We start from the raw sequence: 9,399 nt of genomic DNA on the forward strand, positions 1-9,399 counted from the left end.
ACTGGCCCTATAGGAAACACAGTAGAGTGCAAGAGTGCCTGTTTCTCAAAAGCAGAGTGTTTTTCTTGTAAGGCCGACTGGGGTTCAATACAACTTCCTAAACGGAGTTGATTCACACTGAGTTTCAAGTTCTAGCATTAAGTGTTAATTCAGGGTAAGAACACCACTATTGTGCTATTCTGGCCATAAACAGTGCAAATAGCACTCGCGTCTGTTCCCAGCAAATACAGTGTATTGGACTGAAGAGAAGCTCCTGTTTTACTTAGTTTCCAATACTGAGTTGAACTAGATATGCCCCGTTTGTGTAGGAAGCACAGTTCTCTTGTTCTGAGCTAGCTCACTGTACTGGCCCTATAGGAAACACAGTAGAGTGCAAGAGTGCCTGTTTCTCAAAAGCAGAGTGTTTTTCTTGTAAGGCCGACTGGGGTTCAATACAACTTCCTAAACGGAGTTGATTCACACTGAGTTTCAAGTTCTAGCATTAAGTGTTAATTCAGGGTAAGAACACCACTATTGTGCTATTCTGGCCATAAACAGTGCAAATAGCACTCGCGTCTGTTCCCAGCAAATACAGTGTATTGGACTGAAGAGAAGCTCCTGTTTTACTTAGTTTCCAATACTGAGTTGAACTAGATATGCCCCGTTTGTGTAGGAAGCACAGTTCTCTTGTTCTGAGCTAGCTCACTGTACTGGCCCTATAGGAAACACAGTAGAGTGCAAGAGTGCCGGTTTCTCAAAAGCAGAGTGTTTTTCTTGTAAGGCCGACTGGGGTTCAATACAACTTCCTAAACGGAGTTGATTCACACTGAGTTTCAAGTTCTAGCATTAAGTGTTAATTCAGGGTAAGAACACCACTATTGTGCTATTCTGGCCATAAACAGTGCAAATAGCACTCGCGTCTGTTCCCAGCAAATACAGTGTATTGGACTGAAGAGAAGCTCCTGTTTTACTTAGTTTCCAATACTGAGTTGAACTAGATATGCCCCGTTTGTGTAGGAAGCACAGTTCTCTTGTTCTGAGCTAGCTCACTGTACTGGCCCTATAGGAAACACAGTAGAGTGCAAGAGTGCCTGTTTCTCAAAAGCAGAGTGTTTTTCTTTTTCTTTTTTTTTTTTTTTTTTTTTTTTTTTAAAGATTTATTTATTATGTATACAGCATGTATGACTGCAGGCCAGAAGAGGGCACCAGATCTCATTACAGGTGGTTGTGAGCCACCATGTGGTTGCTGGGAATTGAACTCAGGACCTCTGGAAGAGCAGCCAGTGTTCTCAACCTCTGAGCCATCTCTCCAGCCCCTGAGTGTTTTTCTTGTAAGGCCGACTGGGGTTCAATACAACTTCCTAAACGGAGTTGATTCACACTGAGTTTCAAGTTCTAGCATTAAGTGTTAATTCAGGGTAAGAACACCACTATTGTGCTATTCTGGCCATAAACAGTGCAAATAGCACTCGCGTCTGTTCCCAGCAAATACAGTGTATTGGACTGAAGAGAAGCTCCTGTTTTACTTAGTTTCCAATACTGAGTTGAACTAGATATGCCCCGTTTGTGTAGGAAGCACAGTTCTCTTGTTCTGAGCTAGCTCACTGTACTGGCCCTATAGGAAACACAGTAGAGTGCAAGAGTGCCGGTTTCTCAAAAGCAGAGTGTTTTTCTTGTAAGGCCGACTGGGGTTCAATACAACTTCCTAAACGGAGTTGATTCACACTGAGTTTCAAGTTCTAGCATTAAGTGTTAATTCAGGGTAAGAACACCACTATTGTGCTATTCTGGCCATAAACAGTGCAAATAGCACTCGCGTCTGTTCCCAGCAAATACAGTGTATTGGACTGAAGAGAAGCTCCTGTTTTACTTAGTTTCCAATACTGAGTTGAACTAGATATGCCCCGTTTGTGTAGGAAGCACAGTTCTCTTGTTCTGAGCTAGCTCACTGTACTGGCCCTATAGGAAACACAGTAGAGTGCAAGAGTGCCTGTTTCTCAAAAGCAGAGTGTTTTTCTTGTAAGGCCGACTGGGGTTCAATACAACTTCCTAAACGGAGTTGATTCACACTGAGTTTCAAGTTCTAGCATTAAGTGTTAATTCAGGGTAAGAACACCACTATTGTGCTATTCTGGCCATAAACAGTGCAAATAGCACTCGCGTCTGTTCCCAGCAAATACAGTGTATTGGACTGAAGAGAAGCTCCTGTTTTACTTAGTTTCCAATACTGAGTTGAACTAGATATGCCCCGTTTGTGTAGGAAGCACAGTTCTCTTGTTCTGAGCTAGCTCACTGTACTGGCCCTATAGGAAACACAGTAGAGTGCAAGAGTGCCGGTTTCTCAAAAGCAGAGTGTTTTTCTTGTAAGGCCGACTGGGGTTCAATACAACTTCCTAAACGGAGTTGATTCACACTGAGTTTCAAGTTCTAGCATTAAGTGTTAATTCAGGGTAAGAACACCACTATTGTGCTATTCTGGCCATAAACAGTGCAAATAGCACTCGCGTCTGTTCCCAGCAAATACAGTGTATTGGACTGAAGAGAAGCTCCTGTTTTACTTAGTTTCCAATACTGAGTTGAACTAGATATGCCCCGTTTGTGTAGGAAGCACAGTTCTCTTGTTCTGAGCTAGCTCACTGTACTGGCCCTATAGGAAACACAGTAGAGTGCAAGAGTGCCTGTTTCTCAAAAGCAGAGTGTTTTTCTTGTAAGGCCGACTGGGGTTCAATACAACTTCCTAAACGGAGTTGATTCACACTGAGTTTCAAGTTCTAGCATTAAGTGTTAATTCAGGGTAAGAACACCACTATTGTGCTATTCTGGCCATAAACAGTGCAAATAGCACTCGCGTCTGTTCCCAGCAAATACAGTGTATTGGACTGAAGAGAAGCTCCTGTTTTACTTAGTTTCCAATACTGAGTTGAACTAGATATGCCCCGTTTGTGTAGGAAGCACAGTTCTCTTGTTCTGAGCTAGCTCACTGTACTGGCCCTATAGGAAACACAGTAGAGTGCAAGAGTGCCGGTTTCTCAAAAGCAGAGTGTTTTTCTTGTAAGGCCGACTGGGGTTCAATACAACTTCCGAAACGGAGTTGATTCACACTGAGTTTCAAGTTCTAGCATTAAGTGTTAATTCAGGGTAAGAACACCACTATTGTGCTATTCTGGCCATAAACAGTGCAAATAGCACTCGCGTCTGTTCCCAGCAAATACAGTGTATTGGACTGAAGAGAAGCTCCTGTTTTACTTAGTTTCCAAACCTGAGTTGAACTAGATATGCCCCGTTTGTGTAGGAAGCACAGTTCTCTTGTTCTGAGCTAGCTCACTGTACTGGCCCTATAGGAAACACAGTAGAGTGCAAGAGTGCCGGTTTCTCAAAAGCAGAGTGTTTTTCTTGTAAGGCCGACTGGGGTTCAATACAACTTCCTAAACGGAGTTGATTCACACTGAGTTTCAAGTTCTAGCATTAAGTGTTAATTCAGGGTAAGAACACCACTATTGTGCTATTCTGGCCATAAACAGTGCAAATAGCACTCGCGTCTGTTCCCAGCAAATACAGTGTATTGGACTGAAGAGAAGCTCCTGTTTTACTTAGTTTCCAATACTGAGTTGAACTAGATATGCCCCGTTTGTGTAGGAAGCACAGTTCTCTTGTTCTGAGCTAGCTCACTGTACTGGCCCTATAGGAAACACAGTAGAGTGCAAGAGTGCCGGTTTCTCAAAAGCAGAGTGTTTTTCTTGTAAGGCCGACTGGGGTTCAATACAACTTCCTAAACGGAGTTGATTCACACTGAGTTTCAAGTTCTAGCATTAAGTGTTAATTCAGGGTAAGAACACCACTATTGTGCTATTCTGGCCATAAACAGTGCAAATAGCACTCGCGTCTGTTCCCAGCAAATACAGTGTATTGGACTGAAGAGAAGCTCCTGTTTTACTTAGTTTCCAATACTGAGTTGAACTAGATATGCCCCGTTTGTGTAGGAAGCACAGTTCTCTTGTTCTGAGCTAGCTCACTGTACTGGCCCTATAGGAAACACAGTAGAGTGCAAGAGTGCCTGTTTCTCAAAAGCAGAGTGTTTTTCTTGTAAGGCCGACTGGGGTTCAATACAACTTCCTAAACGGAGTTGATTCACACTGAGTTTCAAGTTCTAGCATTAAGTGTTAATTCAGGGTAAGAACACCACTATTGTGCTATTCTGGCCATAAACAGTGCAAATAGCACTCGCGTCTGTTCCCAGCAAATACAGTGTATTGGACTGAAGAGAAGCTCCTGTTTTACTTAGTTTCCAATACTGAGTTGAACTAGATATGCCCCGTGTGTGTAGGAAGCACAGTTCTCTTGTTCTGAGCTAGCTCACTGTACTGGCCCTATAGGAAACACAGTAGAGTGCAAGAGTGCCTGTTTCTCAAAAGCAGAGTGTTTTTCTTGTAAGGCCGACTGGGGTTCAATACAACTTCCTAAACGGAGTTGATTCACACTGAGTTTCAAGTTCTAGCATTAAGTGTTAATTCAGGGTAAGAACACCACTATTGTGCTATTCTGGCCATAAACAGTGCAAATAGCACTCGCGTCTGTTCCCAGCAAATACAGTGTATTGGACTGAAGAGAAGCTCCTGTTTTACTTAGTTTCCAATACTGAGTTGAACTAGATATGCCCCGTTTGTGTAGGAAGCACAGTTCTCTTGTTCTGAGCTAGCTCACTGTACTGGCCCTATAGGAAACACAGTAGAGTGCAAGAGTGCCGGTTTCTCAAAAGCAGAGTGTTTTTCTTGTAAGGCCGACTGGGGTTCAATACAACTTCCTAAACGGAGTTGATTCACACTGAGTTTCAAGTTCTAGCATTAAGTGTTAATTCAGGGTAAGAACACCACTATTGTGCTATTCTGGCCATAAACAGTGCAAATAGCACTCGCGTCTGTTCCCAGCAAATACAGTGTATTGGACTGAAGAGAAGCTCCTGTTTTACTTAGTTTCCAATACTGAGTTGAACTAGATATGCCCCGTTTGTGTAGGAAGCACAGTTCTCTTGTTCTGAGCTAGCTCACTGTACTGGCCCTATAGGAAACACAGTAGAGTGCAAGAGTGCCTGTTTCTCAAAAGCAGAGTGTTTTTCTTGTAAGGCCGACTGGGGTTCAATACAACTTCCTAAACGGAGTTGATTCACACTGAGTTTCAAGTTCTAGCATTAAGTGTTAATTCAGGGTAAGAACACCACTATTGTGCTATTCTGGCCATAAACAGTGCAAATAGCACTCGCGTCTGTTCCCAGCAAATACAGTGTATTGGACTGAAGAGAAGCTCCTGTTTTACTTAGTTTCCAATACTGAGTTGAACTAGATATGCCCCGTTTGTGTAGGAAGCACAGTTCTCTTGTTCTGAGCTAGCTCACTGTACTGGCCCTATAGGAAACACAGTAGAGTGCAAGAGTGCCGGTTTCTCAAAAGCAGAGTGTTTTTCTTGTAAGGCCGACTGGGGTTCAATACAACTTCCGAAACGGAGTTGATTCACACTGAGTTTCAAGTTCTAGCATTAAGTGTTAATTCAGGGTAAGAACACCACTATTGTGCTATTCTGGCCATAAACAGTGCAAATAGCACTCGCGTCTGTTCCCAGCAAATACAGTGTATTGGACTGAAGAGAAGCTCCTGTTTTACTTAGTTTCCAAACCTGAGTTGAACTAGATATGCCCCGTTTGTGTAGGAAGCACAGTTCTCTTGTTCTGAGCTAGCTCACTGTACTGGCCCTATAGGAAACACAGTAGAGTGCAAGAGTGCCGGTTTCTCAAAAGCAGAGTGTTTTTCTTGTAAGGCCGACTGGGGTTCAATACAACTTCCTAAACGGAGTTGATTCACACTGAGTTTCAAGTTCTAGCATTAAGTGTTAATTCAGGGTAAGAACACCACTATTGTGCTATTCTGGCCATAAACAGTGCAAATAGCACTCGCGTCTGTTCCCAGCAAATACAGTGTATTGGACTGAAGAGAAGCTCCTGTTTTACTTAGTTTCCAATACTGAGTTGAACTAGATATGCCCCGTTTGTGTAGGAAGCACAGTTCTCTTGTTCTGAGCTAGCTCACTGTACTGGCCCTATAGGAAACACAGTAGAGTGCAAGAGTGCCGGTTTCTCAAAAGCAGAGTGTTTTTCTTGTAAGGCCGACTGGGGTTCAATACAACTTCCTAAACGGAGTTGATTCACACTGAGTTTCAAGTTCTAGCATTAAGTGTTAATTCAGGGTAAGAACACCACTATTGTGCTATTCTGGCCATAAACAGTGCAAATAGCACTCGCGTCTGTTCCCAGCAAATACAGTGTATTGGACTGAAGAGAAGCTCCTGTTTTACTTAGTTTCCAATACTGAGTTGAACTAGATATGCCCCGTTTGTGTAGGAAGCACAGTTCTCTTGTTCTGAGCTAGCTCACTGTACTGGCCCTATAGGAAACACAGTAGAGTGCAAGAGTGCCTGTTTCTCAAAAGCAGAGTGTTTTTCTTGTAAGGCCGACTGGGGTTCAATACAACTTCCTAAACGGAGTTGATTCACACTGAGTTTCAAGTTCTAGCATTAAGTGTTAATTCAGGGTAAGAACACCACTATTGTGCTATTCTGGCCATAAACAGTGCAAATAGCACTCGCGTCTGTTCCCAGCAAATACAGTGTATTGGACTGAAGAGAAGCTCCTGTTTTACTTAGTTTCCAATACTGAGTTGAACTAGATATGCCCCGTGTGTGTAGGAAGCACAGTTCTCTTGTTCTGAGCTAGCTCACTGTACTGGCCCTATAGGAAACACAGTAGAGTGCAAGAGTGCCGGTTTCTCAAAAGCAGAGTGTTTTTCTTGTAAGGCCGACTGGGGTTCAATACAACTTCCTAAACGGAGTTGATTCACACTGAATTTCAAGTTCTAGCATTAAGTGTTAATTCAGGGTAAGAACACCACTATTGTGCTATTCTGGCCATAAACAGTGCAAATAGCACTCGCGTCTGTTCCCAGCAAATACAGTGTATTGGACTGAAGAGAAGCTCCTGTTTTACTTAGTTTCCAATACTGAGTTGAACTAGATATGCCCCGTTTGTGTAGGAAGCACAGTTCTCTTGTTCTGAGCTAGCTCACTGTACTGGCCCTATAGGAAACACAGTAGAGTGCAAGAGTGCCGGTTTCTCAAAAGCAGAGTGTTTTTCTTGTAAGGCCGACTGGGGTTCAATACAACTTCCTAAACGGAGTTGATTCACACTGAGTTTCAAGTTCTAGCATTAAGTGTTAATTCAGGGTAAGAACACCACTATTGTGCTATTCTGGCCATAAACAGTGCAAATAGCACTCGCGTCTGTTCCCAGCAAATACAGTGTATTGGACTGAAGAGAAGCTCCTGTTTTACTTAGTTTCCAATACTGAGTTGAACTAGATATGCCCCGTTTGTGTAGGAAGCACAGTTCTCTTGTTCTGAGCTAGCTCACTGTACTGGCCCTATAGGAAACACAGTAGAGTGCAAGAGTGCCTGTTTCTCAAAAGCAGAGTGTTTTTCTTGTAAGGCCGACTGGGGTTCAATACAACTTCCTAAACGGAGTTGATTCACACTGAGTTTCAAGTTCTAGCATTAAGTGTTAATTCAGGGTAAGAACACCACTATTGTGCTATTCTGGCCATAAACAGTGCAAATAGCACTCGCGTCTGTTCCCAGCAAATACAGTGTATTGGACTGAAGAGAAGCTCCTGTTTTACTTAGTTTCCAATACTGAGTTGAACTAGATATGCCCCGTTTGTGTAGGAAGCACAGTTCTCTTGTTCTGAGCTAGCTCACTGTACTGGCCCTATAGGAAACACAGTAGAGTGCAAGAGTGCCGGTTTCTCAAAAGCAGAGTGTTTTTCTTGTAAGGCCGACTGGGGTTCAATACAACTTCCTAAACGGAGTTGATTCACACTGAGTTTCAAGTTCTAGCATTAAGTGTTAATTCAGGGTAAGAACACCACTATTGTGCTATTCTGGCCATAAACAGTGCAAATAGCACTCGCGTCTGTTCCCAGCAAATACAGTGTATTGGACTGAAGAGAAGCTCCTGTTTTACTTAGTTTCCAATACTGAGTTGAACTAGATATGCCCCGTTTGTGTAGGAAGCACAGTTCTCTTGTTCTGAGCTAGCTCACTGTACTGGCCCTATAGGAAACACAGTAGAGTGCAAGAGTGCCGGTTTCTCAAAAGCAGAGTGTTTTTCTTGTAAGGCCGACTGGGGTTCAATACAACTTCCTAAACGGAGTTGATTCACACTGAGTTTCAAGTTCTAGCATTAAGTGTTAATTCAGGGTAAGAACACCACTATTGTGCTATTCTGGCCATAAACAGTGCAAATAGCACTCGCGTCTGTTCCCAGCAAATACAGTGTATTGGACTGAAGAGAAGCTCCTGTTTTACTTAGTTTCCAATACTGAGTTGAACTAGATATGCCCCGTTTGTGTAGGAAGCACAGTTCTCTTGTTCTGAGCTAGCTCACTGTACTGGCCCTATAGGAAACACAGTAGAGTGCAAGAGTGCCTGTTTCTCAAAAGCAGAGTGTTTTTCTTGTAAGGCCGACTAGGGTTCAATACAACTTCCTAAACGGAGTTGATTCACACTGAGTTTCAAGTTCTAGCATTAAGTGTTAATTCAGGGTAAGAACACCACTATTGTGCTATTCTGGCCATAAACAGTGCAAATAGCACTCGCGTCTGTTCCCAGCAAATACAGTGTATTGGACTGAAGAGAAGCTCCTGTTTTACTTAGTTTCCAATACTGAGTTGAACTAGATATGCCCCGTTTGTGTAGGAAGCACAGTTCTCTTGTTCTGAGCTAGCTCACTGTACTGGCCCTATAGGAAACACAGTAGAGTGCAAGAGTGCCTGTTTCTCAAAAGCAGAGTGTTTTTCTTGTAAGGCCGACTGGGGTTCAATACAACTTCCTAAACGGAGTTGATTCACACTGAGTTTCAAGTTCTAGCATTAAGTGTTAATTCAGGGTAAGAACACCACTATTGTGCTATTCTGGCCATAAACAGTGCAAATAGCACTCGCGTCTGTTCCCAGCAAATACAGTGTATTGGACTGAAGAGAAGCTCCTGTTTTACTTAGTTTCCAATACTGAGTTGAACTAGATATGCCCCGTTTGTGTAGGAAGCACAGTTCTCTTGTTCTGAGCTAGCTCACTGTACTGGCCCTATAGGAAACACAGTAGAGTGCAAGAGTGCCTGTTTCTCAAAAGCAGAGTGTTTTTCTTGTAAGGCCGACTGGGGTTCAATACAACTTCCTAAACGGAGTTGATTCACACTGAGTTTCAAGTTCTAGCATTAAGTGTTAATTCAGGGTAAGAACACCACTATTGTGCTATTCTGGCCATAAACAGTGCAAATAGCACTCGCGTCTGTTCCCAGCAAATACAGTGTATTGGACTGAA

The sequence above is a fragment of the Peromyscus maniculatus genome, chromosome 16 (assembly GCF_049852395.1).
Source record: "Peromyscus maniculatus bairdii isolate BWxNUB_F1_BW_parent chromosome 16, HU_Pman_BW_mat_3.1, whole genome shotgun sequence".
Taxonomy (NCBI): Eukaryota; Metazoa; Chordata; class Mammalia; order Rodentia; family Cricetidae; genus Peromyscus; species Peromyscus maniculatus.